The following is a 26,768-nucleotide window of genomic DNA, read 5'->3' as shown; positions in this document are numbered from 1 at the left end:
GTCTTCAGTCCTTGTTGGGTACTTTATTCCATCACATTTTCCTGCTTCCCGATTTTATTCTTAAAAATATTCACTAACTAAGGGAATAATTACTTAAATGGTGAAATAAGTAGAAAAACAGTTAGCAAAGATACAATGAACAAAATACTCTGAAAGAGTGGTTTAGGATGGCATCCACTCAGATCGATTAATAACTGTGAACGTTCACAGTTGGCTTAGCTCATAGGACCCACATAGCAGAACTTGAAAGTGCCATTTGAATTCTGGACTCAGAGTAGAACTGGATCCCCAACATGGAAGCAGTCTTACCGAATCTGACAAACCATTCATAGAAATATCAGTAAACAGAGAAGTTCACAAATAACATAGAAATGAACATAGTAAAACATGGATCGCATATTAGTTATCAGAGGTAGTGGCGGCACCATGAACTCAGAGACAAGGATGCTGTTTGTGATACCATTCAGTTTAAATAAAGCCAAACATTTCAGAGTAATGGATTCCATTCCACCAACAGCTATGGCCCCTTACTGACTAACTCACTGACACAAGGTCACCCTCGTCTCATAAAAGTAATTTACTTTGACATTTTAATGTATATAAATTCTATAGGTTATTAACGGCTACAAGAAAACAATTTCTGTAATACAGAAAAATATGTTTTATTATTTTCGACCTTGGAGTAAACAACATATAAATGACACAAATAAGTGGTTTTATTTAAATCCTTTAAAGCAGTTACAAAAGACAGTCTGAGACTTTGCATGCACTATGCAACGTATTCAGTTTCAATTCTTCAAAGTTTGCTGTAGCACTCAGAACTCTACTGAGATGCACTTTTCATATTAATAAATATTGAGACTGCAAGTCTCAGTTAGCATTTGGAGTAAAAATGATTCTGAAAGTTTCGTAATGGTCGTTGGAGCACCTCCTTATCAGATCTCCTGTGTGCATTATGCTGGGAATTCACACTGAAATATTACGGAGAATCAATTTGTAAAGTGCACTTAGATGAACTAATTTCATTTAAAATAAACGTATTAGAAAAATTGCTCAGAAAAAACTAATGTCCATTACATTATAAAAAATAATGCATTAAACCTTTCATTGGATAATGCGGGAAAAAACCTTTATAAAACCTGCTGACTTTGTGACCATATTTTACCAATAGCACTATTTGAAACTATTTTGATTATAAGCAAATTAGGCAGCAAACTGGCAGTGGATCAACAATTTTCTGGATCTCATGGGATTTCTCATTATTATGGCGACTTTTGGCTAAGCCAATCTACTAAAGCAATTACATCCTTAAATACAATGATGTTTTTTCGCTTGTTTTGTCTCTTAAAAATGGTTTTAAAAAGGCAAGTAACAGTAAAATGAATAAAATGCATGGGATAATAAAATGCTCATAAAAATATTTATAAAAACATCATGGGAATTTTTTTAAATAATAACAACTGAAATACAAAAAAGCAACCAGAGAAATCAAAGTAGCCATTTATTTAAGGTCCACAGTTTTTAATTAAACCAACACATTTTATTGTGGGCATAAACTTTACTTGCGTGCAAGCAAAATCACAATTGAGAATTTTAAAACGTTTCCAAAAGAGGAACACAAAGATCTTTAGTTTGTTGATGCTAGCTGAGTTGCTTCAGGGAAACATTGAATATACATCTTCTTTTCCCAACTAGAAACTATAAACTCCTGAAAATCAAGGGCTTTTTTTCCTAACTAAATATATTTCATAGACTCTACATTTAATAAAAATTTGAGTACCTAGAAGGATTAACTTGGCACAGTTTAACACGCTGATCGCCACGTCACCTAAATCTGGGCGACAGTTGTGTATCCGCAGGGGCACGCGATCCACAGTGGGCGGTCAACGTGTTAATGATGTTAATTAGCAAAGATGCTAATATCCCTGAAGTCGTTGTCAGTGTGATTGGCTACGGTTATCCAGTGACCCTGGCACTACTTTACTTCCTTATATGGACACCAGAAATCATGTTCGATAGCCCAGATCTCTGGTTTTGGTTCTCAGGGAATTGGGCTCCAATCGCAGCTCTACCCCTTTGTGCAGATGTGGTCTTGAGCAGGCTACTTAACGGCAGGTCCTACCATGTTGGGCTCCTCAGTGAACTCGGAGAGTTAGCGCAGAATGTTTTATTTTCTGAGACAAACACCACGATGGTCCCCCTCTGCCAGAATCCAGGCAATTACCAGCTTAAGGTAGTTCAAAGTTTCAGTATTAGATCACACCGAATTCCTTTCTAGAACCTATCTTTGTTGAAGATCAATGCAGAACAGGGAATGAGAGGTGTGTGTTCAGTCCGATTCCGAGATTCGGGCAGTTGGGTGGACCTATGTCTACTTAAAGCACGGAAACGGCACTTCTTTTAACCTAGTCACCACGAGAAAATTAATGAGTCACTGAAAGCGCAGTGAGAGAGCCCACGGCTTCAAACTTCAGTTTTCTTATCTCTAAGATAAAAGCCATGTCAATTTTAAAGATAACTGAGATAACTGTGGGGTTTAAATCAGGGACCTTTTGTACAGTGTCTGGAATATATTAAGAACTCAAGAAATAGTGAGGAAGAAGTAAAGGAAAGTGTGCTCTGCACCCACCTCCACCTCCTCCCAGGTCCCAACACGCCCATCCAACTGTTCTAAGAGAGTAAAATTTTGTAATTATTGGACGCGGAGTATAGCTGATGAACATTCCTGGATCCACTTGCATTAAAAACTAACAGAACGTATTGAGATAGTGTAAACTTTGATGTAGAATGGGGAAGGGTATGGAGTTGAGAGAAATTAATAAAACCAAGGAAAGACTCTCATCTGCTTTATGAAGAGAGCAAGCATGACTGTATCCACATAACCCACACTCCTGCCCAGCCCAACACTGACTGGAAACTCCTTGTGCCTGTGGTCTTAGTTTTAGCTTCCGAACAGATTTAGAGACGGAAAAACAACTGCACTGCAGAGTAACCAGCACAGCTCATCAACACAGCCAACATCACATGAACATAGCTCATTGCAAGTCTTGGAGAGAAAAGATATATATCTGTGCCACTGCAGTGACACCTCTGTGACACTGATTCCTTTCTCATTTCTGTCATTCCTTTCCATATCCTAGCAAAGAATCCTAAGCCAATAGGGACTCAGAATTTAGTCACAATGTTGGGCTGAACTGTCTGAAGTGGGTCCACTTCAAAATGGTAAATTAAACAGTTGACCTCTTCTATCTCTGTCCCTTTCAACAACTATCTTCTTACCTTGGGGGTGATTGTAAACATTTTCCTCTCAGAGGATAAGCCCAGAATCATAATATCCATTGTCTCTTGTCAAAATGTATCTTACCTACATCTCCATCCTTCAACTAGTCTTGTCTTGATACACCTCATACACTAGTCCACGTAGCTGATATTGGCTTAATGCACTACTCGTATCTCAGACACCCCATCCATACTTTAGCAGAAGCCAGTGACGCCTTTACCCAAAACTAAAACAAACAAAGAAACATCAGTTACTCCACCAGGCAGATTCTGGAAATACGTTGTAGCGGGGAGTTCACCATCTTTGTTCCTACTCAAGTCTGCTTAAAAATGCATTTTTCTGAACTGCGGCTGAGGGACGTTCATGTTTTGCCAAATATCATTTTGAAAATATTATTGTTCACAATAACATCTTCTTAAATTTTCTCTTCTATCCTTTCGTTTTTAAACAGTGCCTTATAGAAGCCAGACACTCTACAACTGATAGGCATGCCAAAAAAAAAAAAAATTCTCTGGACTCAGTTTAGTAAGAAAAAAACAAACCTATCAGCTCAATACAGGTGGGGACATGGGACTTTGAGATTAAGAGCCTCATGTTCCCTGTCTGAAAGGGAACAAGGTTGTTCAGTTGTATAGATTTATGACGTGGAATGAAAAGGGAACAAATAGTTTCTCTCAGTCCACAAGTCCTATTCATGTTGAAAGAAAAAAGTCTATTCAATTATTCCCTTTCCGTCAGATTGCCAAGTCCTGTACTGTTGGGTTGATTAAATTCCCTGTTTGAAAACTCCAAAAATATTTGAATAAGAGGGACCAAATACACAGATGATTGTAAGTGATTTAAATTCCAGTGGAGTTTGCCTCTCTTTCCGTGTTGCTTTTACACAAGAAGTTCAATCAGAACTTCTGTGAATCTTGGGTTTGGAGTTCTCAAACAATATGTCTCCTATTAACCCTGACTTTCTTATTCGTTTTCAGATCGACTTTGTCAGTACATTTCTCACAGATGTATCCTGAGAGACAGATATCTACTCTGTTTTTTGCTCAGATTTGTTTTGAAATGTTCACCACCATCTCTAGACATGCAGCCTCTTAAAAAAAATGTAAGAAAGAAAAGAAAAGGAAGGGGCCGCGTTTCCTAAGCCCTCGCTTTGATCAGCTCCAAACCACACGCTCTTATCAAAAACCTTCGTCTCCTAACTGCTCTCTGCGCTTCAGTGGCTTCCAAGTCCACGTCAGCACGCTGTTACTCAGCACCTCAAAGGGGCCCCGCAGGCACGAGGCTCTGGATAGAAATGACAGGAAGAAAACTTGCAGAATTTCTTTTAAAAAAAAATCTTAAATCTCGTGGAAGTAAAAGAAAACGTACTTTTGAAAGGTACATTTCTTTATATAAAAAGAATGAATGTAACGAAAAGTTGATTGTGTGATTCTAAGAGCAAGTGTGAGAGAAGATGGGAAGAGGGAGAAGCAACTGTCCTGGAGACTCTTAGCTCGGAGCTGGAGAGATGGGTGGAAGCCACGCAGGCTGCCTCCGCCTGCTCTCAGAGGGACGGTCCGGCACCTGGGGCTGCCCGCCTTCCTAGGGAGATCATGTTCTTATTCAGAGTTAGTGTGTGACTTAACAAAAGCGGGGAACCCTTCCTTTGTCCCAGGTACTCAGCAAAGGACTGGGCACAGAGCAAGAAAACAAGACAGATGTGAAACTGCCAATACAGGAATTACCATCTAGCTGGGAAGTCAGAGATTAAATTAATCCTCACTTGTAGTTACTAATACAACTACGACAAGTATCATGAAGGGGTACGGGATCCTCAGACTGCGTGCTTGAGGGGCTGGATGAAGACCAGGGTGCCTGCCAAGGAGAGCGGTGTGGGAGAGTGCCCAGACAGCAGCCTGCAGGGCTTACCAGGGACCAAGACGTGTTAACCTCTCTTGTACGTTTTGTCATTTATTCTAATGGTAACAGGCAACCCTTTTGGGAATTAAGCACAGTGATAACCTGACTGGATTTGGAGATATTAATTAGGACACTGAATTTTGATCAGCAGATCCCAGTCCTAGCCCCTCTCCCGGCCCATCAACCATCTCTGTTTCCTGGCCTTGCCCTCATCATTTGTCAAGAGGGACTATGTGATGTAGGTGAGATGAGAACAGGTACGTGAATTATAAAGTGGCATTTGGTGCCCACACATGTGTGTCAGGGACCGCCACTTTTTTCATCCATCTTTATATCATCTGCCACTAAGAACATGCCTGTATCATCACACAGGGACCGCTAAATGTTTTCGCATAGAATACGCAAGTGTACGCACACAAACACACACGTGGGGGTATGTTCCAGAGAAAGCCAAGCTCCAGAAACCTGCCCTCCAAGGGTCGCCTCTTTCTGGTTACTTTGGGAAAGAAGAGTTGTGTCAAATCCATTCCTGGTCACCGTGCCACAGGGTCACCACTGAAAACTCGATCCCAGGAAATTTGCTCTTTCATTTTTCACTGCTGCAATCACACCCCAGCTGGCCCGATTCCTACAGTGGGCAGGGAGGAATCCCGCACTCAGATCTGCAGGGCTGGTCCTCCTTGGCGTGTCTTAATCTCTCAGCCACTGTTCCCAGAGCCTTCAGCCACTTCAGGGCGGCTGGGAAGACCACAGAGGGCTTCCAGGCTCGGCCATGCGCTGTTTCAAAACCAGCCATTGCCTTCATAAGTCCTGGCCTTCGTGTTCACCTTTGTCACCAGTGCTGACCCCCGACCCCTCACAGGACGTTTCCTTTGCTATAGCCTCCATGTTCTTTCCTGCCAACTAACCTCTACCACCTTAGAAAAGGTCTAGTAACATTGAATTTCTAAAAGGAAAAGGATTCAAGTTCAATTGATCACGTTCGATCAATGACGTTCGTTGGCCTTGATTGCAAGAGTTCTCCCCAGAAGCTAGCTCTGCAAAGCATGGAAGTTGCTATTACCCAGGTATCAAATCTTATCGCCGTCTAACCCACGTCCCAGGGTCCTAACTATCTCGCATACGCTTTTTAAGAATAAATTTAACTTATTTTCTTGCAACTCAATCTCAACCACGTGGACCCTGCTACTAATTTGATTGCATCTTGTGTCAAAACCCAATTTCATATGCCCTATATTTCCCTTTGGAACAGCTTCGTGAAGGCTGTGAGGTCTTCAACTTCTTTTCAGGCCTTTACAATAGTGCTGTAGGCACGATAAACATTTGTTCAAGTTGACAGAACTATTCCGGCAAGGAACTATTTTTGTGGTCTAGTTAGCAATATCTATTTTGAAGTCTTCTCAAGGAACAAACTGAATTCCCTCCACCTCAAGATTATCTTTCCAGCTCTTCTCGTTTCTCCATCTGTCCTATATCCAAATGACAGTTTCTTGGACATCCAAATCCATTACGTGTGCCCGATGACATTCCTTCCTTAGCAGACAAGAACAGTCGTGTCTTCCCATCTCTTAGGAATGGCTCCCGGTATTGCAGACGTGAAGACACACACAGCTGCTGGTGAGAGCACTGGATTTGTGACGGGGCATCGATGCTAAGAGACTTACCTGTTTTTCGGTGTCAGTCAAACCCCAAGGGAGACTTCTGGGTAAATCTCCCAGCATAGTGATGCAGTGTTCTTGCTGTTTTCTTTGGGGAGCAATTTTTTCATTATTTATTCCACCTTTAATGTTATTGAGCCAGCTGGGTTCATGTGGGTGCTGATGAAGTGAACGTTTCATTCACTCATAATCTGAAAGGTCAGGAATAGGTGAATTTTCTCAAGGAAGCTCTAGGGGCCATTTGTTTTCCAACAGTCGTAAAATCTAGTATTTCCATTTTAATACACAAAGTGGAAATAGAAACAGTTTAAACGATTGTAGACAAATTCAAGATCATAGGGCATAGATCCAGTATGGTCTATTAGGAAAACAAAGACACTGGGCAACTCCCTGATGCCTTGAATTCGACACCTCGGGGGATAGTTACACAGCCTTTCATAAATGTCATCGAACCAATGAGCTTCCGCCCTGCTCAGCATCTGCATTCCCTAGGTATCTGATTCTCGGAACCCCCCATCCGTCTGCAAACTTGTCCTGTTAATAAAAGGTTCTCTTTCCTTAACGTGTGTAAAATTATATTTCTCTCGTCACTAAAGTATTTTTAAAACTTTTACCCAGATTACGATCTGGTTACTCTGATTACAACCATACCCCGGAAATATTGTGGGTTCAGTTCCAGACCACCACAATAAAGCGAATGTTGCAATAAAATGAGCCACGCCCATTGTTTTGGTTTCCCAGTGCATATTAAAGTTATGTTTACACTATACTATAGTCTGTATCCAGAATAGAAAAACTCACAGGAACAGAAAGCCAATGGTGGCTGTGGGGGGCAAGGGCGGGGCAGTGAGGCTTCCCGCTCAGTGGTGCCGGGTTTTGTATGGGAGTGATGAAAATGTTTTTAAACTACCAAGGATTGGTGATTTCACAACATTTTGAATGTACTAAAAGCCTTTGCAGTATTCACCTTAAAATGGTTACCGCTATGTGAATTTGACTTAAGTACGTGTTTTAAAATAGAAAATAAAAACCGGTGGGAAGCCAGAGTATAACACCTTTTAGTGCGTAAATACATCACGTGTAAATATTTTTCCGGAAGGCTGGGAGGGCTGAGCCAATGTAGGACCATTTCTCTTGCCCTCTCGTTTCAGTTTATGTTTCTTAAAGCTAAAATGTATTGACTATTACTGAATAATAAATATGCTAAATGTGCTGAAAACAAGAGAAGAGGTGCACAAGTGTACATATATGTACAACATTCACTCAGTATAAACATCTCGGAGAAGATACGTTTCAAAGCTGCTTTCTTGGAGAAAGTGTGTTTGTCTAGGTGCTAGGGATGAGAGACAAGGCTGGGCAGGTGGGATCACTGGGGCTGCACAGGTCAAGAATTTCCATGTGTGGCATGCGAGTCCTTAGAAAACTGAAAACAGACTTACAGTATGACCCAGCACCCCCACTCCTGGGCATGCATCTGGAGGGAACTCCAGTTTGAAAAGATCCATGCACCCCAATGTTCACAGCAGCACCAGAAGAAGGGGAGTGTAATAAAAGGGGTCATACTCTTGCTTCCCCCCTGATTGCTCCCCACTGGCTGAAAGTTGTAACGGTGCCTTTCCTACGTGACTGCGCAGATGGTCGCTTACTTGCCAGTAATTCAAATAACGAACATCATCACCTCTGCTGACTCTTGCCAACGCAGGTTAATTTTTCTCAAAGAGAAATGTTGCTTTGAATCAGTCTCTGTGCATTTCTCAACAACAACAACAAAAAGTGGGGAGAGGGGCCAGGGCAAAAGGAAACAGGATTTTTCAAGAGTAGGCACATGATGGAACTTTGAGTTTCAAATGACTGAAACTATACCTCGTTTTGCCCACCAATCAAAACAAAATTATAGTAAAATTAACTGAGACGTTCAGAACTGCCGAAGCGAAAATGCGGTCATTGGAAAGCAAGTGAAAGCAAGTTCCTGTGAGGACAGATATTGAGTATCTTTCCAAAACTGCAATGAGATTATCACCTAACATGAGTCAGAATGCCCATAATCAATAAGTGTACAAACAATAAATGCCGGAGAGGGTGTGGAGAAAAAGGAGCCCTCCTGGACTGTTGGTTAGAATGGAAATTGGTGCAGTAACTATGGAGGACAGTATGAAGTTTCCTTAAAAAACTAAAAGTAGACTTACCATACGATGCAGGAACCCCACTCCCGGGCATATAGCCAGAAAAAACCAAAATTCAAAAAAGACACATGCACTTCAATGTTCAGAGCAACAATATTTACAATACCCAAGACATGGAAACAGCCTAAATGTCTATCAACAGATGACTGGATAAAGAAGCTGTGGTGTGTGTGTGTATTTTTATATATATATATATATAATGGAATATTACTCAGCCATAAAAAAGAATGAACTCATGCCATTGGCAGCAACATGCATGAACCTAGGGATCATCATATTTAGTGAAGTAAGTCAGACAGAGAGAGAAATATCACTGATGTCACTTACATGTGGAATCTAAAAAGAGATATAAATTTTATTTACAAACCAGAAATAGACTCATGCACATAGAAAAAAAACTACAGTTACCAAAGGGGAAAGGGTGGGGGAGGGATAAATTAAGAGTTTGGAATTAACAGACACACACTACTGTATATAAAACAGATAAACAACAAGAACCTACTGTATAGCACAGGGAACTGTATTCAGTATCTTGTAATAAGCTGTAATGGAAAAGAATCTGAAAAAAAATGTATACATGTATAATTGAATGGCTTTGCTGTATACCTGAAACTAATATTGTAAGTCAACTACACTTCAATAAAAAATAAATTTAAATAAAAGAAAGGTCCTGTGAGGAGGGACACCTTCTCGCTTCAAGAGGAATGACAACTACTATGCCATGTTTGAAGGTCCATCAAGTGAGGCAAGAGGTTCTAAACTGAAGAGATCGAAGAGCTGGGAAGCTATATGACTGCTTTCTTCTGGATCTCCAGGGAAGAGCAGGCATTAATCCCAGCTCAGTATAAGTTTACCAAGGGTCTCAGCAGGTGCAAGTTACCAAGATTCAGCTGCAGGTTGTGAGTGTGGCTTTGCTGGAACCCAGAGTTAGGGTCTCCGTCATTAGCGAGCATGAGATGCCACGGCCACGGAGATGGATGCCAAGAGGTGCTGTGTGTGAACGCTAATGGCTTCCATGGTATGTGCGACCCTCAGCGCTCACTGATGGAGGCGGCGCTGAGAAACCTGAGGCCTGCAGGCAGTGCGGGTTATCGTAATAATGACCCCATTTGTATCACAGACTGGTCAGAGGTGGGGACATACAGATTACAGAAGTCACAGGAACACTTTGCACAGCTGCCAAGACCGGGAAAGCCCCTTTTCTCACGAACTCCGAGGTTGGGTCTAAATAAGGATGCTGAAAGTCTTGACAGCAACCACCAGAGAAACGGCCATGGTCGCGCCCAGCACTTCTAGCTCACTCGTCCCACTCAGCTTCTAGCCTTGTATCTGCCACACGAAATTTCAAAAATATTCACTAGACACATCGCCTGTTCGTCACTGGGGTCCGAGTCTCTCCATCTTTGGTGACGTAAGTCCCCGGGTGCAGAAGGTAAAGCTCCAGGTTTTACTCCCTTCTCTCAGTGACATATACCCCCTACGTCTGTCTTATTTCCCCAGCTCAGTTTTCAAAACCACATGAGTCTCGCCCCTTCCATAGACGCATCTCCCATCTTCTCTCTGAACATCATCAGTTTTTTTATTTTAACACACATCTGAAAGGACTAAAACATGCCATTGTGTATACCAGCTGATTAGGGTGATCCTCATCCACAAGGTGTATTTAAAAACTTCCCAATATCTGAAACCCATTTTCCTCATCACAGCGTCTAGCAAAGGCACATTACAGTGGACCAATAAATACAGATTGACTTCAGTGCTTAAAAAGAAAATTTTTTTTTGCCCTCTTCTATGTATGCATTTGGTTCTATTAGCAATTGTAGTTTTAGCTGAACGGTGCAATTCACACAGAAAACCCATACTTTAAGAATATTCACTATCTAATTAGAATGCCTCCTCACTCCAACCAGTGGCATAAATGTCACATTTTTATATTTAATATCCCTATTTATTTTCCATGTGTGCACATACATAATTTTTTTCTAATAAATTTGATCTATCTCACAGTACAAAGTGTAACTATTTCTAATTAGTTTGATCAAAGATACCACAGTCAGTGCTGAGAAATGGAAATTATGCTAATAAAAATTCTATTGCTTCTGACAGGAGGAAAAACGGTCCTACATTGACTCAGCCCTCGCAGTCTTCCAGAAAAATATTTACATGTGACGTATTTACAAGGGCACATAAATGTGTATGGAGTCATAGTTTGTAATATTCCCAAAGGCCTTGCCGCAGAAGCGGCCGGACAGAAAGCTATTTCTTCCGACTCTCTTATTATCCGTGCTGTTTTCTGCACTGGTCTATTATGACTTTGACTCCTTCACACTCTGTGAGGATGGATGGGGCAAACCATGAAATGGGCTGGCCCTGGAGAGACCCAGAGGTGCTCTCTTGTGTGATCCTTTCCTTCCGGAGACTGTGATGTCAGAAGACAGTAGGGCATTCTTACTAAAACAATGACTCATGCAACGAGCGTGTGCCAAGGATAAGAAGTACACTAACATTTATTAAGACATAAATGTGTGACGAGGTGGGAGGGTATAGCGCAGTGGTACAGCGCGTGCCTAACATGCACGAGGTCCTGGGTTCAATCCCCAGTAGCTCCATTAAATAAATAGATAAATGAATGAATGAATGAATGAATGAATAAATAAATAAACCTAATTACTCCCCACTCCCCCCAAAAAATTTCAAAAGATAAAATTGAAAAAAGAAAAATAAATACATAAATAAATAAATATGCGATGAGGTCAGTGGAAGGTGAGCTGAAGTTAAGTGCCTGGGGGCAGACTTGGAAATGACAGATTTCTTCCATGGTACCAGAGATCAGAGACAAAAAAATAAAATAAAAGAAATGTTAGAAAGTAGCACAGCACCTAAGGAACAAAAATACAGAATAGTTATTGCAGAAGATGCCCTTTGGAGGACTTTAATAGGACATGATCTAAACAAACAATTTCTACGAGGAATTATGATTCCACGTGCCTTGGGAGTTAACTTTGCAGCCAGAACTATCTGAGTCCAAATCTTTCCTCCTCTATGAGGTGTCGTGTGATCTTAATTTTATGAGGTGCACTGAATCTTAGTTTCTTCTCCTAGAGAATGTATCAACCAAAGTCCTAGGCTCATGGAGGAAGTTCCATAAATAAAGATTCTACCTCTTTTTTTCTAGTATGTGTTCACTTATTTGTTCATGCAGTAATAATTAATAGGGACAAACTAAGACTAAGGAAATAGGGATACAGAATTCAAAAACTCTAGTGTCCTTCTTTATCTTTCTTTATAGTTACCAGGGGAAAAGAGGTGGGAAGGAATAAATTTAGGAGTTTGAGATTTGCAACTGACAACCTTTATATATAAAAATAGGTTAAAAAACAAATGTGTTCTATATAGCACAGAGAACTATATTCAATATCTTGTAATAACCTTTAATGAAAAAGAATATGAAAACAAATATATATATATATATATATATAATATATACACATATATGAATGGGACATTATGCTGTACACTGAAAATTGACACATTGTAACTGACTCTAGTGTCATCCCTTTTTAAGTAAAGGCTTATAGTTTACTCATGAGTAAGCTGCATATGTCCAGAAGGAAGCCTACTTCAAAAAGACACCTGCACCCCAGTGTTCATAGCAGCACTGTTTACAATAGCCAAGACATGGAAGCAGCCTAGATGTGCATCAACAGATGACTGGATAAAGAAGATGTGGTATATTTACACAATGGAATACTATTCAGGCATAAAAATGACAACATAATGCCATTTTCAGCAACATGGATGTTCCTGGAGAATGTCATTCTAAGTGAAGTAAGCCAGTAAGAGAAAGAAAAATACCATATGAGATTGCTCATATGTGGAATCTAAAAAAAATAAAAAATAAAAAAATAAACAAAGCATAAATACAAAACAGAAATAGACTCATAGACATAGAATACAAACTTGTGGTTGCCAGGGGGGTGGGAAGGGACAGGCTGGGATTTCAACATGTAGAATAGATAGACAAGATTATACTGTATAGCACAGGGAAATGTATACAAGATCTTATGGTAGCTCACAATGAATAAAAATGTGACAATGAATATGTGTTATGTTCATGTATAACTGAAAAATTGTGCTCTGCACTGGAACTTGACACAACATTGTAAAATGACTATAACACAATAAAAAAATGTAAAAAGTAAAAAAATAAAATTGAATCTCTGTAATGCCTTCCAAATAATAAAGAAACCATTACCAATAGTGGGGAAATACAGAGGCAACTTCACAAATTTATAAGTAAGGTGTGTAATATTGGCATTTGTACATGAAATGCCAGAATATAAATAATAAAGAGGTGCTTTAAAACAGCATAAATAGCTTCCAGAATCATAACCAAGTCAGAAGAGTACAGCAGTGTGAAGGTGGGTGAACTGTGGCCCCTGGAAGCCTGGAAATGGAGAAAGGCTCACAGAGATGAAAAATGACAGCTCCTCATCATTGTTGTGCAGATTATTCAGTCTAGACAAGATGCTCTGGGTATTCCAGTCATAAATTCGAGAAGAGCCCTTTTCACAAGATGTATGCCACCTTCAGTGTTACTCATTGCGTAATTAATCCATCCCTGAACTTCATGCTCACACTACGTGATTTTGTCCCTCATGTAGGAACGATTATAGAGATAGATTTTATAGACTATGTTCGCTCAGGAACTCCAATTTTCAAAGTTCTTTTATCTCTCATATGAAATTGGTAAGTGAGCACTTCATTTAAGCACATTCATTCATGGGCTTGGTTAATGAGTCAACTCTAAACTTCCCTCAAAAATTCCATTTCTGCCTGAAAACTGAAGCCCCATGGTAGCCTTTCTGCCCATACTCAGAGGCCAAGTATCTGTATTTTGGATGTCACTGTGAAATGAAATGTTCACTTCTGCAAGGCATTGTCTTGAAAGGACAGACCAACTGCTTAAAGCCCTGAGTGACTGAGTCCAGAGAGTGAGATTCAGGATCTAGATTACAATTGTGGTTTTTAAAAAATTTTTATTCTTGAGATATCACTGACAAATCATATTGCATTAGCTTTCGATGTGCAACATAATGGTTTGGTAAATGTACGGATTGTGAAATGATCACAAGTTTTGACAACATTACTATTGTAGTTCCGGCGCCATCTCCCTGCTTCTTAATGCGAACGATCCAGTTTGGAATCCTGTTTGCCCTTTCTCATGCCTCCATTCTCGGAACATCTTTTTTTTTTTTTTTCCAAATACCTTTCCAATTCTTTCACTCCCAACACCAAAACATAGCCTGCAACTTGAGTCAGGGAGGTATTTTCAGCGACTGTGAGAAGTGTGGTCAGTCTCTTTTCACCCACTCCGTGATGAAAGAAATCAGGAGCAAAAGTTTTCTTGACAATATGAAAACGAACACATGCATGTGTATGGGAGACTGGGACACTGTGCTGTGCACCAGAAATGGACACTTTGTAACTGACTGTACTTCAAGAAAAACAGCCGCATGAAAAAGGAAATAAAAATTTACGTACAGATGTATTTGAAATCATCTATCAGAATGATGCCTTATATTTGTATAATTTCTTAGCTTACAAAACATATAAATATATGTGATCTGATTGGTTTCACAGTGTCTCTGAGTACAAATAAAGAAATGAGAAAAGTGAAGGTTAAGTGGGTTAAGTGGTGCTTCCAAGATATAAAAGGTATGGGTCCGATTCAGACAAATTCAAGTCTTTCTAGACTTAAAATGAAGAGGGTTTTTGTTTGTTTTCATTTTGTTTGATTTTCTGTTTGTTTTTAACCATACAGAGTATTAACTCCTAATGGGGAGAAAAGAATATAATAAAATAAAATCTACAGCAATTTTCCATGAGAAACTTAATGTTTATCTGGAGAGATACCACACACATCTAATTTTTTTAAAGTATTAACTTATATGATCTGTGAATAAATGCAGGAAAAAACTGTAGGATTGAAGGAGTCAGGAAGATCATGCAATAGGCACGTCTGACAGGAAGCGATAAAACTGTAAGACACTAAGTGGTTCTGCTCATCCAGAAATGTGAAAACATTTAGACATCCAGGACCACATAGACAAAGCCACTAACGGATGATTATTCCAACAATTACTTTTGGGTGAACACAGCTTAAACACTAAGGTGATCTTCACTTTAGCTCTTTTATAAGTAAAAGAAATGGATGAGATGCATGCATGATGGTTATGACCGTAGATAAGAGTTTGGATCTCATGTGCTAAAAGTCTTGTCGAGAAAACCAACTTCTCGCTGCCACCCTCCAAGCATCCACGCCCTGTTGCAGAGGAAGAGGCAATTTTTACTTCTATGATGTGTCTGCCCTTATTTACTACCAAATTTTAGTCCCATGTGCTATAATCATGCTGTTGTGGGGTTTTGCAGAGGGGGATTTCTTAATTTTAAACATTCTATTGACTTCTGGTACTTTCTTGAGGATTTAACTTCCTCAGGCTTCTTCCCACACCCCTGCCTCGGTGGTTATATCACCATTTAAGGTTAAATCAGTCGCCAGAGTTTATCTTATTATTACTCAGTATCATTTATTTACTCCTCAGCCCAAAGCTATCATGGTTGTGTCTTTTTCTGTTTTTCCTGGAGTCATTAATTCATTTCCCATTTTTAAGTTACTTAGATTTAAAAGCACCTATCACTTTGCAAAATGTTCCAACATATCTACCAGGGACATAGTAGTACTTTTTCCAAGGACTCAAACATATCGAACAATGTATCAAAGGCATTTTTTTTCATCTTCTTCCCTCTACCATCTCCCAGGGATAGTCTCCTCCCAGCCCCCTGCCCCAGACAAGTCTGGTTTGCTCTGTATTCATTTGGTTGTTCCCTCCGTCTATTGGACACCTGTTGCCCAAGGGCCACCCTGTGTTGGGTCCACTGATACCTCTTCCTTCACTTTCTTGGTCTTGACTTATGGTCATCTTGACTTGGTGTGGAAGTCTGAGTTAAAACCATTTCTCTTGGAATTTTGAAAATATTATATCACCTGCCCTCTATCCTCTTGGAATGCTTTTTTACATAGGGATAGGATATATATACAATTTAAGCTAACATGCTCATTTTTAAAACATGTATTCTTTCTTTTTTTTTTTAGATTCCACATATAAGTGATATCATATGGTATTTTTCTTAAATTGACACAACATTGAAAACTGACTATACTTCAGTGAAAAAAAAAACCTACGTATTACTTCTAATTCGTCCTGTTTTCTAGCATCTTTTTGTTAAATGGATGCATGATTTTCTTTCATGCCGCTCAGTGTATTGATTATAGGTTATTTTGTTTCCCTTTTTGCTTCTCATTTATTTCTTTGTGTATCTGTCTTTCATGTTGGAGGAGTTTTTAAAATGTCTGTCATCCTTGATTGACTCTCCAGGCATATTTAGAAGGCTGGCTGGCGGCTGTGTGGGTATGGAAAATCTTTACCGTCTTTTGGACTTCACTGTGGGAATATCAGGCAGGGAACTGAATGATGGTTGTTTTACCCACAACTTCCAGTTTCTATAAATGAAGCTTCCAGCGTTCTACCTGGATCATTTTCGCCTGTCCACCAGAACGAGGACAGCAGGATGGAAAAGGTGGCTGGGGTTCTCTTCAATAAGCATGCACCTGACTCGCCATCTTCCTTCCCATCTCACCCTCATCTTCTGCTGTGCCTAGTGGACCAGAGACTACAGGCTTTTGGATTTGACTTCTCCAAGGAACATGCCACAGATCCTCTCACAGGAGAGGAGTAATCATTCGACTGTGCGTGGGTAGACCTGTCAAACAACCCGCCCGTTTTAGTCTCTTCAATCAGGACCGCCTTCTGTGGTATGAGCCTCGCATTTCGGAGTCTTTACAGGACCCTCACATGCAATTACCTTGCTCTTCATTGCTGGTCCTCCGCTGTTGGTTCCCTCTCTTCTCCTAACCCTCCCTCATTTTTCCATCTTCCAATGCCGTGCTCTCTCCTGGTCATTATAATTCTTCCCTTCCCTTCACAGTTTTCCTCTTGTGGATTTATGAATTTTCAATCTGCTCTCATTTTCTCTGTTTAGCCAGAAATCTAGATTAGGAATCTAATCTTTTTTTGACCCAACACACTGGAGAACATAATTCTATCAGTCACAGTGGCACACTTACAGAGAGATATTCAAAACAGGATAAAGAGGAGGTCATATCAGAATCACTGAGGGGTAAGGAGAGAACACGTGTAGTTGACCTTCTTCCCAGAGCAGGTTTGCATACTGAGTCCAGCTTGGGCTAAAAACCTATACATGACTTTGCAGGTCCCAACATAATGCAGTTTACAGAGGGTCTACCTGGCAGTCCCCACGGGGGAAAGCCGGCCTCCCCACGCTGGACCTGGTGCACAACCCATGCGTTACAAACTCAAAGGGGAGTTACAGTCGAGGACTAAGCCCCCAGCAGCCTGCATTCCAGAACCACGTCTTGGGTGTTCTTCAGGTGCCTCTGCGGAGGCCTCCCTTAGGAGGTGGGAAGGCAGCGGGGAGCCTGAAGATGCCTTTCCTCACTCTGACTCAGCACTCAGGGCTTGTCCACTCCTAGCTCTTTCCCCCGGCTCTGCACCCAGCCCCAGGGACCATAAAACTATCGTTCCAGGCTTCTTCAACAGCGAGACAAACTCTCCATCTGTGCTGATCCACCAGACCCTCAACCACTGGGCTGGTCCACAGGAGAAAATGGAGCAAAGGAGGGTCATTCCTTTCTGTGGCTCTGTGTCTAGCTTATACTATCACGGCAAGTGACTTAAGTCCTGACTGCGTGTTCCCTTCTGGCTTGGTACTTCAATGGCTCCTCCAACATCTGGCAGCTTAGCCGATTCTGGTCCCCCTGAGCTCCTCGCTTAGACCCTCCCCTGCCCCAGACTGCCCACGTTCAAATCTTGACCCAACCAGCACCGACACCAACACAAAGGAAGCGCTTTGTGGCTTTACACAAATTATCTAACTTCCTTGAGCCTCAGATTCCTCATCTTAAAATAGGAACAATAGCCTTCACCACCTTCAGCTTCGGGAGGGTTCAATGGGACGGCTTATGGAAGGATTTTCAAGGTCTCCGCCACATAGTAAATGCTAGTCAATATTAATAATGATACTGAAGATGATGGTAATGATGATTTAGATTGTTCAGTATCAGATCCCTCCAAAAACCTACACATTTTTCTCCATAAAGGAGTTGGAGTCAAGTGTCTAATTCATTTTCTCTCACTAAAAAATTAAACACCAGTGTTTAAATAATGATGAGCAGGGAGTTCCAGGAGAATGAGTAATTTGAGCCTTGGGTCCTCAATTGAAATTTTATTTGAATTTTAATGAAACGATGCATTGGCTCAGACTATAAACCACGTCCCCAGCGCTAAGGCAGCAGGTTGGGATTCATCTCAGGCCTCCATTTCAGCCTCCGAGATCCATTTATTTGTGCTCTATGAAATGTTTTCAAGCTTTCTTGTTTTCATTATGGATTTTTGTTAAGGCCTACGCTGTCCTAAGAAAAGATCTTTATTTTCCTTCTCTAAGCCCATAACCACGTTATATAATCCCAGCTTCACACCTTCATGTCAGGAAGGCAGGATAGAAACTCTTGGGGGGAGGGTATAGCTCAAGAGGTAGAGCACATGCTCAGCACACACAAGGTCCCGGGTTCAACCCCCAGCACCTCCTCCAAACAGAAATAAATGAATAAACCTAATTACCTCCTCCTCATAAAACAAACAAAACAAGCAAAATGTGTGCTTTGATATTGTTCCACAAATCTGTCTCATCCTTTGAAACAGAAATTGACACATTGTAACTAACGGTATTTTAATTAAAAAAAAGAAAAATGCTTGACAGCTGAAAATCATTTCCTCTTCTGGCTCTCCCGTGTCCTCCGCCTTCTCAGAACACGTTGGCCCAACTGCTAGTCGTTTTTCAAATGGACTCCTCCCAGTACATCCTCATGGATAGATGCAACTACTTACAAGATGCAGCGGGGTGTACAGGCATTGTAACCAACTAATTCAGTGCACAGAGAAAAGACAGGTGCTCTTTACCACTCTGCAGGAAGCAGGCTTAGAGGCAGCAAGATTTTCTTACTATGCATGCATTCATTTATTCATTCATTCTGTTCCTCCATGTATGCAATAGTCATTGTGTGACTTCTACATGTCAGGCAGCTCCGAGCTGCATAATTATCTCATAACCACCTCTGCAAGGAGAAAGGGTCAATTTCTCTCCAGCTGGGCCTCTTGGGCGAACACTGTTACCTGCATTGATCATCATTCCCTTTTAGAAAGAAATCCATTCCACACGAGAAATTTTACTTTGTTTTTTTGTTCTTGTTGTTTTTGGTTTTTTCATTGATTTGATTCTCTCTTTGGGCAAACACACAGTTATTTTGGCCAAGGTGAAAACATAACCTCAAAAAAAAAAAAACTAGTTAAATGTATATGGGAATAGAAAACGATCAGTGATTTGTGTGTGTGTGTGTGTGGTAAAACAGTCATTTGCCAGATTCTTTTAATACCTTCTGCTTGTGAAGGCGCCTTGGGGATGTTTATTAAATTCTCAAAGCATCCACAGGAAGGCAGTGAGAACTGGGATGCAGTGTTTACAAGTGTACAAGGAGGTGTTTTATGATAGATTCAGGGAAATAGGAAAATTATATAAGTGAAATAATAATATCAACCTTTTTTTTTTTTGCTTATTTTATGTTTCATAAGATGTGACCAATGAAGATGAAAATATGGGTCTTAGGATGCGTTAATGAGAATATTGGGTCCAGTAATGAGGGCTGATTTGGTGAAGAGTGGCTAGAATTTTGAGAGTCTAGAATTCTTTCCATAGCAAACAATTCAAAAAACTATCAGTATAGATTTGGTGAAAATTAGCAGAAGGGTAGGAAAGAACTGGAGTATTTTGCACTCATAAAATACATCATTTTTTTCTTATTTGAATTGTTTGATGTAGGTCTAGGCAATCCAGATAGGAAAGATTGAGCTACAAACAGGAGCTAAGCTTCACTTATTAAAAAGGAAAATAGGAAAGTAAAAATTAATAGTGGGAAGTAGAGAGGGCAAAAGTTAAAATTAAATTTTATAAGATATGAAAATTCCTGTTTCTTTAAGAGGCTTATCTCCAACTGTAGATGATACAAGTCAGTTCTATGTATCTTAAAGGAAAATCTGATGTAAATCTTAGGCCCAGTATTGGTGGGTCAGTTGGGAACAACACAAAGATGATCACAACTCTTGCATTTTAAAAGATTTTGGCAGATGTCCTTGGCTGAGAAACTGAAACCCAAAATACCATTTGTGGCACCAGATGGGGTTTATGAGTTAAAATGTACTTTGTACTGAAGAATACACGTCTTCTTCTAAAGATTGGCTCATGATTTATTCATGGGTTAAGGTCACTCAACACTGAAGACATGCAGGTGTGCAGCCAGATTATTTCCAGTGAACATCTGGAACCTCTTGGCTTGGTATTAACGTGGGTCACAAAGCTGGTCTTAGGTTGAAGCTTTATCACATGGCAAGGTGGACGTTCACAGGTGTGTTATTTGTGACGCCAAGTGAGAAAAACGAATGCAAATATTTGTGGAATGAGATGAACAGACTTGCGAAATCTTTAAAGAGGCATTTCAGAAAAACGCATCCAGCGGTATTTCTTAAGCTCCTAATCTGTGTCGGAAACAGTGCTAGTGGGTTGGTGCAGTCAGTCTGCAGGCAGCACACTCAGTTCATCACGTAATTTCTAACAGAGCGGAAACCCTGTAAAGGGAAGCCATCCCTTATTATGGCAGGCAGATTCCGAAGGGAAAGTATGTTACACTTCCAGGTTTTCTGATGATCTGCGTGGTCCTAGGACAGTTATCTTGCTCTGTCCCTTAAATCAGCCTCCTCAAACCCTGCTCAAACACCAAATAAATTGCTGCTTGCTCTTCCTGCGAAGTCAGTGTACCCTGGAACAAATGTCTGTTACCTGCTAAGGATGTCTAAGCTCCTGACAATTGCCCCTCGTGCAACGGTAACATCGATCATCCAGGAACCACCCTTTATCATTTCATAAAGGCCTGGATGCTGCGAGCTGTCGTGAACTGCAGGCTGCCTCCGAGCGAGACCACAACAGACGTTGTTCTGTCCAGGCATGAAACAGCAAAAGCCAGTCCAAACGAAGCAGCTCACCAAGCAAAGCTCTTCCCAGATTATCTGGACCTGCTCCCTCTTTTTTCCCATCACATGTTACTACACCCTTTTTCCTTTGTTTTTTCTGTGAGATCAGACACATCCTGGATTTTTCCATAGGTGTCAGCCCCTTAATACAAAAATCCTCTAAATTCTATGGATTTTATCAACTTGATACTTGCCACCCTTTTAATTTCCATAGGAACTGCTTTCCTTGGTAAGCCTCTAGGGTTTCTGGGAAAATGTATGTCTGGGTATATTAAGTCAAGCTTCACATAGCACTTTCCTAAGGCCAAAGTCTAAATGTGTTTGCAGGGAATCTAATAGGCATTCCATAAATAATAACTGAGTAATAATCTCTTTTTGACCTTTAAATTACAATGTTTCCTTACCCACAATTTTTCCTGTGTTCCTAGTCACTGACCCCGCCACCACCAATTAGTTTCAGCTCCTCTTGGTTCTATGCGTCATATTTTACCATAGAGCAATTAAATGAAGTGTCACCAGGATGAAATCAGAAGGAATCAGATTTTCTACCCAGATGATGTTGTATGCAAAGCCATCTCTGAATCATAACTTCCTCAAAAAATAATGAAGGGGGAGGGACAAATTAGGAGTTTGAAATGAACAGATATACATTACTACATATAAAATAGATAAACAGCAAGGACCTACTGCATACCACAGGGAACTATATTCAATACTTCATAATAACATATAATAGAAAAGAATCTGAAAAATATATGTGTGTATGTATATGCATAACTGAATTGCTTTGCTTTACACTTGAAACTAACATTGTAAATCAACTACACTTCAATAAAACTAAAATTTAAAAAAATAATGAAGACAATATGTAAGGTAGAATGCTTAAATGTCCAGTCAACTGTCAATAATTATGGAATAGGTTTTGAAATTTAGTCTGTTGCTTAGTGTCTCCAGTCTTTTCTATTCTTCAAGCATGACAGCAGAAATTCAGCTTCCTTCTTCTTTGCTTACTCCATGGCACCTGCCCGGGGGCTTTGATGCCATGCACGCCCAGGGAAAGCTCATTGACTCAATTATCAATAGATAGGAAATATTTGCCTCTGCTTCAGGCTTGGACAATTCTCATATTATCATTCTTAAAGCAGAGGACAAGAGCTGATGTCAATAAACTTATAAATAATTTAAAAGGCATATTGGCATTGCTCTAGGAAATACTCACATTTGTGAAATCCACATGTCTACATGCATATTTATAGCTTCTCTGCATGTCTGTACATCATCTTGAACATCTAAGTTTGGGGCCAGGTAATAGAATCCTTTTAGTCAGTGATTTCCCGCACCCAAGAGCATGATTTTAAAATCATCCCCTTCTTAAATCCTCCCCAAGCAGGAGAATATCTAATTTGACACACCACAACCAAATCACGATATGGTCAAAGTAATGGTTCATTAAAGGCACATTCTCTTTGCTTCTTTTTTTTTAAATAGATGGGATAATAATGATAGATACAATTTTTTTTTTAGTTTTAAGAATTTTATTAAATCCCTTCTATTGGTTTTTGTCTGATGTTTTTCTTATAATTTTTTAAATTAAAGTACAGTCAGTTATAATGTGTCAATTTCTGGTGTGCAGCACAATGTCCCAGTCATGCATAGACATACATATATTAATCTCTTTCATTAAAGATTATTACAAGATATTGAATATAGTTTCCTGCACTACACAGCATAAACTTTTTTAAAAATCTGTTTTTATATATAGTAGCTAACATTTGCAAATCTCAAACTCCCGAACGTATCCTTTTCCACCCCTTTTCCCCCAGTAACCATAAGATTGTTTACTATGTCTGCAATAGATATATCTTACATCATGTTTACTCTGTGCCAGGCACTATTCTAAATGGTACACATGCAATAAGTTTATTAATTGGCACAAAAACTTTATAGGGTGATATTATTCTCATCGCATTTTAAAGGCTAAGAAAATTGTAACACAAAAGAACAAATCTGACTCCGTATTAGATCTCCTTCTTTGACGTTAAGCCTGTGCCCCGTTTTCTAGGTTTAGTCTTGCTATCTCTGCACCTTTTGAAAAGAACATTGCCTTTAGCTTGAAATATACAGGAGAGCCTGTTCTCAAGGCTCTAACCTTTAAGGATATTAACATTTTTGCACTTATATAAAGATAACACGTTACAGAATAGAAAATAACATTTGTTTTGTTGGAGGTTTTACAGAGGCACCGTGACCTGACCCACGTGGACAGCTGCAGGAACAAAGAATTCCTACACCAAGAAGTTGGCAGCGACCAACCACCCCCCTTCCTCTTTTTAGTATAAAAGGAGCCTCAGTTCTGACTTGGGGAAGATGGTTCTCCAGGACATGAGTCTGCCATCGTCTCGGTCTGCTGGCTTTCTGAATAAAGTCACTATTCCTTGCCCTAACACTTCATTTCCCATTTTATTGGCCTGCTGTACAGCGAGCAGAACAAGCTTGGACTCGGTAACAATACGAGTCATAGGGAGGCTACATCCCTTGGTCAGTGTTACCCAGTTCTTCAGTGTCACAGCCTGGTCTGGACCAAAGATGCTTGCTCCAAGTTTCATCTTCTTAAGCTCCGGATCTTGTGTTTTTCTTAGACAATCAGGGGTCAGAGGAAGGAGGGCCTCTTAAAGAACTGACATATTTAGATCGTTACTATTTGGTTTCATTTGAAACCTCACCCTGGGATTAGTTTGCAAGTTGTTTAACCACCGTTAACATAGATGGTAAATGGAACTGAGAGCGCGGTTTCAGCCTGTGGATCGTTTGGCCTGAAAGTTAATGTTTGCTCTGGACAGTTTCCAAGACAGCAATTGCAGGGATTTTAGGTGGACTCAAAGGGAACAGAGGAAGATCTGGGAGCAACAGTCTCACAGAGGAGGATCAGGACAGCCAGACTGTTGCTTGATTTTATGCTAGGCTCTCGGCTGGAGTTAAAAACAAACAAAAAAGCAGAAACAAAAACAGGGCACAGTTGCATAAGAAAAACTTGCACCTCTCTTCCCATTCTAGAGCTGCATCTGCAAATGCGCCTTCCCGACAGACCTCAGCAGAAGATAACTTGACTGATTTGATTCCAGGGCACTCCTTTTATTAAAAAAAGTCCTACATCACTGAGTTCATCTTTTCCCAAACAGCCTTGCCTTAGAGACCATTAAATACTTGTCAATATATTTCAAGTACATGTATCCTCATTCTCTTCGTTCTTTTTTTTTTTTTTTTTCTCCTTTATGTACTTAGATTTCTCTGAACTTGATGAGAAGGGATGGGGTGATTGATAGGGTGATTCTGAAGACCCTGTTTGTAATTCCATCAAAACACCACAAAATTCCACCTTGTTCTCCTCAAAGGATTCAATACAATTAATGCAACCTATCATGAAATCCTTTTCTGATCATGTTTCCAACTAGCTGGATATTCCTAGAGTAGGTCCCATGGGGTAGTCCCTGCCTTTTCCTGTTCCTTGACCCATGGGCTTCATTGATTAGCACATAGTGAGCAAGCAAGTTGAGGAAACAGGAAAGGCCAGTACTTTTGGAAGGCAGGGTACACTCACGTGAGAACCTGGAAGGGGAGACAGGCCCCAAACTGAAGAAGGGTGGGGACAGAGGAAACTTTGCATCATTTTCCTAAGGGCTGGTCCAGGCAAAGTCCTATAACACTTGACCTCTCCAAGCAAGTCCAATATTTTAAAATAGGTAAAACATCTTAACTGGCTTATGACATCATGTCTGAGCCACAGAACCGCATCTGGCCAAGCTGCAGCCCAAATCATCCGAGTGATGATGTCTTTGTAGTTTTGCAAATTTCTCAAACAAGACATTCAATTAGTGCTCATTATGATGGAAGAGATGTCTTGGCAGCTTATCCATCCTCCCTTTGCTGCCTCCAAGTAGTCCCAGAGACTTCTGGAAATCTTCCCTCCACAAAGTCACGCAAGACGTGCTCGTTACTGAGCCATTACAGCCATGCTGGATAAATATAGGGGAAGAACATATTCTGGTCCCAAAAAGCACAAGTTACAGATGGTCCTGTCACATGGCTGTGGCCAACACATCTTTCAGGTCTTGGGAGGACAGAAAGACTAGTAGATAACTGGTTGATATCAGCCAAAAAGAGGTAATTCCCTCCCCTAGCATTTAACTTCCCGTTAGTACAGAGTTTTAGAATGAAACACTCATAAAGACAGCTACTGTACACTTAAAATCTACACAATCTTGCTAGGATTGCTAGGCAATTTGCTATACGCTTAATGTATCTGTATATATGACAGGTGGTGAAGTTGGACTCGTAATTTCTTGAACACTTACTGGGGGAAGAATGAAAAAGGAAACAAAATTGAACTTATGGGGAAATCTGAATTTGCCATGAGATGCTCCTCATGGAATGATACTTAAAATATTTAAAATGAAGAGTTTCAGGAAAATCAACTTAAAATGAATTTCAGAAAACAGACTAATTTCCTGATGTGTAAGAGTGTTTTTTAGGAGCCAGTGATCTACACAATATCCCTGCAGAGTTTCTTGCAAAGCAAATAGATATATCCATTGTCATCATTCTTGGGAAGGTCAGTCCAGGGGTAGGAAATTAGGATTGGAGATAAGGATTTAAAGCTGGAGGTGTTCCATCAGATTCCCTTGGGTATCTTTGATCATTTTAGTGACACCTCTGCCTCTGTTTGCTTTTGCTTCAAACTACCCCTATTTGTGACTCTTTTTGTACAGTTGCCCCCAGTTACTAGAGCTAGAAATGCCTGCAAGGTGGTGTGCCCCTGGAGCAGCCATTAGCCAGTTGTAATAGAAAAGAACAAATCTGGCTGCATATTAGATCTGTTCCTTTGACTTTAACCCTGTGTCCGGTTTCCTAGGCTTAGTCTTGCTGGCTCTGCACCTTTTGTAAAAAAAGTTGCCTTTAGCCTGAAATAGACAGGAGAGCCTGTTCTCAAGGCTCTGAACTTTAAGGATATTAACACTTTTCCATTTATACAAAGGTAATAAGTTGCAGAATAGAAAATAACGTTTGATTTTTTTGGTGGTTTACACGGACACCATGTCCTGACCCATGTGGATAGTTGCAAGAACAAAGGATTCCTACACCAAGAAGTTTGCAACAACCAAGCATTCCCCTTCCCCGTTTTCAGTATACAAGGAGCCTGAATTCTAACTTGGGGAAGATGGTTCTCCAGGACATTAGTCTGCCATCTTCTTGGTTTGCCATTTTTCTGAATAAAATCATTATTCCTTGCCCCAACACCTCATCTCCCAATTTACTGGCCCGTTGGGTGGCAAGCAGAACAAGTTTGGACTCGGTAACACAATGACTCGGTAATGTCACAGTAGGAGTGCCCAGATCCTTGCCTCAAGTTGATACGAATTCTAGGGTGTAATTTACACATCAGGGCTCCTGGTGGACAAGGCTGATGCTGGGATTTTGCCTGTAATTGCATCCTGGCTTGACTTCCTTCTTTGGTTTGTTTTCCCCATTC

At 40.4% G+C, this 26,768-nt stretch overlaps 1 long non-coding RNA gene across 2 annotated transcripts in view; it reads right to left on the bottom strand.

The window, feature by feature from the left end:
* Positions 1-826: 826 nt before the first annotated feature.
* LOC140690034 (uncharacterized) overlaps positions 827-26,768 on the bottom strand; it is a 61,435-nt gene continuing 35,493 nt past the window's right edge. For both annotated transcript variants that reach the window (XR_012065226.1, XR_012065227.1), the window contains exon 3: positions 827-971. This is a non-coding gene — a long non-coding RNA (uncharacterized lncRNA). The remainder of the gene's footprint in view (positions 972-26,768) is intronic.

Source organism: Vicugna pacos, chromosome 28, assembly GCF_048564905.1.
Source record: "Vicugna pacos chromosome 28, VicPac4, whole genome shotgun sequence".
Taxonomy (NCBI): Eukaryota; Metazoa; Chordata; class Mammalia; order Artiodactyla; family Camelidae; genus Vicugna; species Vicugna pacos.
The sequence above is the reverse complement of the archived record's forward strand: the minus strand, read 5'-3'. Positions and strand labels throughout refer to the sequence as shown.